We start from the raw sequence: 8,659 nt of genomic DNA on the forward strand, positions 1-8,659 counted from the left end.
ATAAGCATGATGCAGTTCTTGCGAGAGGTCTCAGGGATGCTCCACCAGAGGGACATGGTGCTATAACTGGTGAACTGGGTGCAGACAGAGAATGAAAGACAAGCCATTGTCCCTATTACAAGTCAATGGATCATCTAACTGGTTTTGAAGCAGGTAATTTAATCGAATGCATTAAAATGTGGTGGATAGAGGGTAATCTAGGACTAGGATTGGGAACCTGTGGTATAGCAGAACAAATTAGAACCAAATCTAACAAAATGTTCGACCCTCACCAAGGTATGGCTGAGGCAGAATAAATGTGAGGGTCTGATTGTAGTACTGTTTGCGTAGCATATTGTAGAAGATGAATGGGTACCAGGATAAGTGATTAGCAGTATGGGATATACCGTAAGGCAATAATATGAAAATCTTGAATACTCTGATTTAGTTGGAAACTGATAAATATGCAGTGATTGGTGATATGAGAGAATGTCCGGATTGTACATCATTAGCGTACACAGAAAAAAAATAACATTGACTAATTAAATGGGACTGCAATGAAAACAAAATGGTGACAAATTAAAAGGAAAAAAAACATGAAGTGTTTTGAAGTAAGGTAACAACTTCAGTGCTTATTGGCACAGATTCTACAAGTCTCAGGAATTGTACTGGAGGGGTGAAACACCATAATTTTCTAATCATCAAAGCATTCAGTGAACCCTCATGCCCTGTGGATAGGGACATTTTCACATTTTCATTCTATAAGAGACCATCAAGATATAAATATTTCATCAGAGGGTAAAGGTGATCAGTCAGAATAACTTTGTATTGGTTTGCAGTGATCCTTTCCCCTACAAGTGAACCCAGACCATGCCACATTGTTGACCCTTAAAGTGCATATCACGGGTAAATTCAGGAGCAAGATCAATGTAATTCTCCTATTTTATATTAAACTTTGGTTAAATATCTGTAACATTCTGCATTTTCTGCTATTTTTTTACCTTGCGCAATACCAGAAAAATTCAGTTGAAATCAAGCCGTTTGAGACAAATTGGTCCGCCTCTGAAAAAAATTGCCATTTGAATTTCCCAGCAAACATTGACTTTCATGATGTCATCTGCGGGACGCCTCTCTCTGAATCCTACGTCATCGCTGGTTTGCTTATGAGAAAACAACCTGGTGGTTTTCTGCAAATTTCTTCAACGTTATCGCGTAATTATTAAAATGGTTAACAAATGTATCGTAGGAGGGTGTAGCAACACCAATCTTGATGGGATTAGTACTCATCATTTTCCAAAAGACCGGACAGTGAGAGAGAAATGGGAGCGCTTGGTCTACACAGGCTGTGCACTTAAACCGTGCAAACCTCGCGCAGCCTGCTCACGCTTCTGCAGATAACGTCACGAATCTGGCTCCAGACTCCCTTAGGATTTTTCCAGACACATTTTGTTATTTTATTTTTTTCTGCTGTAGACAGATGGCCTTGTGCAAAATTACCCTTCGGGATGAGTGTGTAAAGGGACATACTTTCATATAAAAACACGAAATTGGTCCAGAATATGCACTTTAAGTTCTCAGGCCATCAAGAAAAACTCAGTATAACACCTCCAAAGAGGAAACTGAAACCCAGCCAAACTAGAAGATTAAAAACTACCTTACTAAGTAGACTGAGGATCCTGGTGACCTAGTATGACAGATTCATGATACTTTATAAGTATTGGCAAATTAAAAACGATGTGAATGTGTCCTAAAATACACAGAAGTTGTTTCTTTTTGACTGTGTTTGGTAATGGGTATTCGTGTGTGTGTGTGTGTGTGTGTGTGTGTGTGTGTGTGTGTGTGTGTGTGTGTGTGTGTGTGAGAGATGTATAAGGCCATCCTTTTTCCAGAGATGATTTACATGCAAAACGAGGAGATATTATCGGGAGATAATGACCGTCATGTCATTAACTGCCCATTAGAAAACCTTTTAAATGTCAATTAGCTTTATAATTAATGATGGAAGCCAGGTGCATTAACATCAAATGAACAAGTTTCCTGGCACATATGAAAACAAAGTTAACTAATATTTTAGAAAAGCTATTCTTAAATATTAATGGTTGAGGTTAATAGCAGAGGCCCATACTTAAGAGAATATGGTAAATGCATTGACCTGATTTTTGATGGTTTGACTGTATGACATCTGTCCATCCGTCCGTACGAATGTGTTCCACCACAGGGAACTCGACTGTAAGTACAAGGCAATGTATCTCATAAATACCTGACCACTGGACAATGAAATTGGTATCTTTATTTACATAAGATAGATGGATTTTTATCCAGCACTTATTTTTAATTTGATTTTCAAAAATAATATGGAATTATTTACTAATGCATTTTACAGAAAATATTCACGACAGTTTCATATAAAACTAGTTAAAATAGTTTTATTAGTCCACTAGCTTGTTGGACAATTGATAGTTTCTGTCATGTAAGGGTGATAGATGGATGCAAGTGCAGGAAGAGTTTTATTGAAAGTACGCTAGCAAACAGATCCAAAACAGACATAGGCAGAGTCAAAAAACAGGCAGTGGTTGAGCATGGCACAGACAAGATATCAGAGGTAATACAATATTCAAAGTCCAAAAACACAAACAGCATCAAAACCAGAAAAGTAATTCGAAATACAAGGCTTTCACAAAGTGTGTGTGTTACTGACAGTCCTTATATGTCTGTTCTGTGATTGCGCTCTAATCAGGAACAAATGCATTCTAATTAGTTCTGATAGCATGCACTTTACAATCTGCTGCTGTGCGCTCTGAGCTCCAACACGCATGGACATGAAAGATGGAACCAGACAACTGTTTGACATATCAAGTTTGATATTCGATCGTAACAATATAGTAATGATGTAATGTGACAGCACTGGTTCACTGCTGTCCACCAGGCACCCAGCAGAGTCACACCATAATAAATGTCATGGTGTTGTTTCTGGTGCATGGCATACTGTGTCAAAGAAAGGAATAAATATGTATTCATAACTACAATGCGTATCTCGTTATTGGCATCTCTGTCACAAGACACTGCAGCAATTTATTGACACGAAATACGCTACACTACACAATTTGATGGTTCATATGCTGTAATATTATATTCAGGTTGATTTTTTGCACTTGCAAATATTTTGCTCATATACTCATCAGGAGCTCTGCTTTTAGGCAGTGCCTAAATATCTATATTAGTGCCACTAGCTTGATTGGCTTTAGCTTGTCTTCCACTGGTTTAGCAGTGACTGAGCACTTGAGTTCGTTGACTCCATCCTTGGCAAACCCTATATTCAGGGGCCTCACTTTGTGCATGGGGCATGACAATGCCCCATGCACAAAGTGAGGTCCATGAATATAGTGTTGAAGAACTCAAGTGGCCTGCACAGAGCCCTAACCTCAACCCCACTGAACACCTTTGAAAGAATTGGAATGCCAACTTCACACCAGGCCTCCTTGCTAGTCATCAGTGCCTGACCTCACTATTGCTCTTATGGCTGGATGGGTACAAATTCCCAGAGCCATGCTTCATAATTTAATAGAAAACCTTCCCAAAATATTTGAGGATATTATAACAGCAAAGGGGACTAAATCTGGAATGGGATGTTCAAAAAGTATACACAAGTGTAATGGTCAGGTGTCCATAAACCTTTGGCCATTTTGTATACAGTGGTACTTGAAATTTTGTGAACCCTTTAGAATTTTCTATATTTCTGCATAAATATGACCGAAAACATCATCAGATTTTCACACAAGTCCTAAAAGTAGATAAAGAGAACCCAGTTAAACAAATGAGACAAAAATATTATACTTGGTCATTTATTTATTGAGGAAAATGATCCAATATTACATATCTGTGAATGGCAAAAGTATGTGAACCTTTGCTATCAGTATTTGGTGTGACCCCCTTGTGCAGCAAGAACTGCAACTAAACGTTTCCGGTAACTGTTGATCAGTCCTGCACACCGGCTTGGAGGAATTTTAGCCCATTCCTCCATACAGAACAGCTTCAACTCTGGGATGTTGGTGGGTTTCCTCACATGAACTGCTCACTTCAGGTCCTTCCACAACATTTTGATTGGATTAAGGTCAGGACTTTGACTTGGCCATTCCAAAACATTAACTTTATTCTTCTTTAACCATTCTTTGGTAGAACGACTTGTGTGCTTAGGGTCGTTGTCTTGCTGCATGACCCACCTTTTCTTGAGATTCAGTTCATGGACAGATGCCCTAACATTTTCCTTTAGAATTTGCTGGTATAATTCAGAATTCATTGTTCCCTCAATGATGGCAAGCCGTCCTGGCCCAGATGCAGCAAAACAGGCCCAAACCATGATACTACCACCACCATGTTTCACAGATGGGATAAGGTTCTTATGCTGGAATGCAGTGTTTTCCTTTCTCCAAGCATAAGGCTTCTCATTTAAACCAAAAAATTGTATTTTGGTCTCATCCATCCACAAAACATTTTTCCAATAGCCTTCTGGCTTGTCCACATGATCTTTAGCAAACTGCAGACGAGCAGCAATGTTCTTTTTGGAGAGCAGTGGATTTCTCCTTGCAACCCTGCCATGCACACCATTGTTGTTCAGTGGTCATATTTATGCAGAAATATAGAAAATTCTAAAGGGTTCACAAACTTTCAAGCACCACTGTATATAGGTCCAAAAATAGCAAAACTGTTTTGAGATGACAGGAAGGCTATGGTAGCTCAAATATCCACTCTACACCCAATACAACCGTGGTGAGCAGAAAAAGATCTCAGAATGCACAACACTTAGTACCATGAGGTAGATGGGCTACGACAGCAGAAGACCACATCAAGTTGAAACCCCATTCTTCTGTTTGCTTTTTTTATGCTGATGCATGCAATTATAGACTAGCATATTTATGCTGAACCAGTACTCTTGGTCTAATCTACTTCAATTAATATATAAATATATGAAAGATTGTGTCAGTTGCTGATATTAGATAATGTTGATGATATTATATGTTGAGTAAGAGTATAATCACTTTAGCCTAATCCTGTCTGCATGTAATACATAATTAAAACACAAGCATGCTCACTCACTGTGGTCTTTATACCATCCCACTAAGGCCAGGTTTCTTCTTGTGTTTCTCCTCCATTAAATGGTATTGGCTTAATCTGGGTTCTAGGGTCTAGCAATTATTGTGTGTTTATTATGCATAATAGAAGCCAAGGGGAAAAGATGAAATACTGACTGTCAGGCACTCAACTTAATCTGCAAGCTTAGTTCTGGGCTGCGTTTCCTGTACCTTACAGACCAACCTGAGGTCAACCCAGTCACTGTAAATGAGGATGATGCAGCACTGTTTGACATGTAGTGATGAATATGACCTTGGAAGGTAATGCTAGAGTTATTTATTTATTTATTTATTTATTAAGCGGTAGACAGAAAAAAAAGCTATTGATGAATACTATGGTTTATTCCTGTTAATTTGCGTGAACATTTATGACCGTGTGTGTGTGTGTGTGTGTGTGTGTGTGTGTGTGTGTGTGTGTGTGTGTGTACGCACACAGTTGGAGGGGTGGGGAGCATGGGGAGAGTGGAAGGGAGTGACTCACTTTTTCTCTGCATGGTATTGAGTCATGTGTGAGGGAGTCCCAGGGTGCATTATTGCAGTTAGTGCATCCTGATAACATGGTACCCATTTCATTTTCATTAAGATGCTCCATAAGACATCCCTCAAGGCCATGTTGTAATCTGTACAATGCAAAACCAAGCCCAATCCAAAGAAAATCCTTCCTATGAAACTACTGCGCGATGTCAGCTGTGCTGCTATATTTTGTTGAGCTGTACATTCCTTTGACACAAAAGAAGTCTGCATTATAATGGCTAATAAAACCAAGGAATAAAGTATACTGCCAAGGCACTACTTATTTGAAAAGGCATACATCTAACAACCAGTTGGGTGCATCTATAAACCAGACATTTGTAATCTTTACTGGCTCCCATAACAAATATGTGAATTGAAATTCTTGAGGAAAAACACAAAGAAGCATGTTGTTTTTCACCCAAATTACAATAGATGAGGATTTTTGTGGTATTTGTAAAATAATTCAATGTCGTATTTCCCTTGGAGTAGCTAAATGCTCTGGGGTGTAGATAACCAAGAGAATGCATAGTCATCAAGTGAACCTGTTTTAGCATTTTGGCACAATTAAAGCAAACTCTTGCAAAATATCCACTGCACACTACAGTATACAGAGGTGTAAATTTTCTGACGCATAAACCCCCCACCCCAGTAGGGTGTGTTTAAAGCTGCATGCAGCAAGGTCTGTTGTGTGTTTCTACATCTACGTATAAAAGTGTCTGATATAATGGGGCTGCACAGAGGACATCTGCTAACCAAACTCACAGAATAGACTATGCTGTCATCTCCTCTTTCTTGTTTTGATATGTGTAGATAGGTTGATGTTTTTGTGTCTTGGGAAAGTAATAAAACCTTTATTTTTTTTAAAGCTAATTTCAGCACACTACGCTGGCTATCATGGTCACAAAAAATCTAATTAAGATTGGATTTTGTCCCACATTACCTTTGTGATGAGCAGCATAGTAGCGCAGTGGGTAATGTTGCTACCTCAGTCTGAGGTCCGGTTGCTATCTGTGTGGAATTTCACATATTCTCCCAAAGTCCGCATGGGTTTCCTCTGGGTTCTCTGGTTTACGTATGCCTCCAGTAGGTAAATTGATGACACTAACTTGTCCTCCATACAGGGTGTTTTCCCGCCTCATGCTCAATATTCCCGGGATTGGCTTGTGATCCACTCCAACCCTGACCAGGATAAAGCAGTTAATGAAATTCATTACCTTTGTGATTTCGGGGAATATCAGAATTTGAACTTTTACACTTAGGTTTTCAATATAGTTAAGCCTAATTATCCTTCAATTCAGCAAGCTTTTAACAGATATTTTGCTCAGTATTGTCATTATTGCCACGTTTCCTACCCTTCCTTTTAATTTTCCTATTTTCTGAGCATTTTCTTTTTTCTTTTTTTTTGTCACATTATCTTAACATGACGGGGAAAATCTTTTTTTTCCCCCCAGATACATTGTACATTGAGAATTTGTTCAGAAAAACTGTATCAACAGTGGTATTTGGTTTTTCCCCACCCCCTTCCACGTAGTAAATAATTTTTGCTGGACTTTTGCTTCATTTGCTATATTTTAGAAAATGGAGTCAAAGAGACTGGAGGCCTCACAGCTCATAGTGCCATTAAATCCCAGAATAAATTTTGTTTTAGAAAAGATCATTTAAAAATGTCATTGCCTTCACAGGGTGTTTTCTGTGACTCACTGAAATTGTGTAAATTAAAAGTTGTAAAGGTCTGTCCATGGAGACAGATCATTGTCTCTTGTATGTGAAGACTGATCTTTGATTTATATATGCAGCATTGCTGATTTTTCCATTTGTTGGTGTTGATGTGTCTTTGATTTATTGTGTTGTTCGCTATACTATTAGACAGATTGGTGTTGCGTTAATGTTCAATGATAACATTTAAAGCACAGTGACTAAATCTGTATCTGTTGCTAGTTTAAAGGGCTGATGACACGAACATGACTCTATGCAATTTCTTAAATAAACTATACAACATGGCAAACATGTTAGATTTCTGTTATAATTACGTGAAAAGAAGCTGTTGTTACGCGAATATCCAACTTTTAATTGCACAGCGCAAGAAAACTGGGTCCGTGGCTCGCGGCCATGTTGTGACGTCAGCGGAAGAACACGCTGCGGTTCACTGGCTGTTCTACTCTGGTTCTACTCAATGGAAATGGCGCATGAAAACGCCGGTGAACTCTCTAGTGCTAGTTCTTCCTCTTCTGGGAGTCTAGAATTGTGTTGATCTCTTCCGAATAGAATCTATGATAGCCTACCTTCTTTACCCTTTGCCTCTCGTTGCTAGGCGGCAGTTACATGAAAGCCACAAGCTTTCACAAGCAAATACATGACTGATATCACGCCGACTTTATGATTACATTTATGATTATCATGTAGAATCTATAGCTCTACGTACCTTTATCTTATGTCGTTTCACAACACATGTTCTGACAGGAGGACTGTCTTTGGATCCGGCATAGCTACTAGTAGACCCCCTCCGGAATACTGGCAATGTTGCCAGATTGGGAGGTTTCCCGCCCAGTTGGGCGGTTTCAAGTGCATTTTGGTGGGTTTTGGACATATTTTGGGCTGGAAAACGTCAGCAGTATCTGGCAACAGATACTGCTGACGTTTTCCAGCCCAAAATATGTTCAAAATCCACCAAAATGCACTTGAAACCGCCTAACTGGGCGGGAAACCTCCCAATCTGGCAACACTGTGTAAGCACTGCTGATGGTAGTAACACACGTTTGTGCTGAACTGAACACCCAAGAGATTCCTTTAAGCTGGGAAGGGTGTCAAAACAATCCAAATCGAAGTGTTCAGAGCACAGGACGGATGTTGGTGAGGGCTCCCACTTGTCACGAGTGCGCCTGACTTGCTTCACCCACTTCGCATGCAGCTCGGGATCTCTGGGAAACTTGAATAAACTTACCCCATCCTTGTGGGTTTTGGAGCAAAAGCCGGCAACACAACGCGAAGGCATAATAACTATATATATAATAATGTATAATAATGTCTAATAAAAATAC

The sequence above is a fragment of the Neoarius graeffei genome, chromosome 13 (assembly GCF_027579695.1).
Source record: "Neoarius graeffei isolate fNeoGra1 chromosome 13, fNeoGra1.pri, whole genome shotgun sequence".
Lineage (NCBI taxonomy): Eukaryota > Metazoa > Chordata > Actinopteri > Siluriformes > Ariidae > Neoarius > Neoarius graeffei.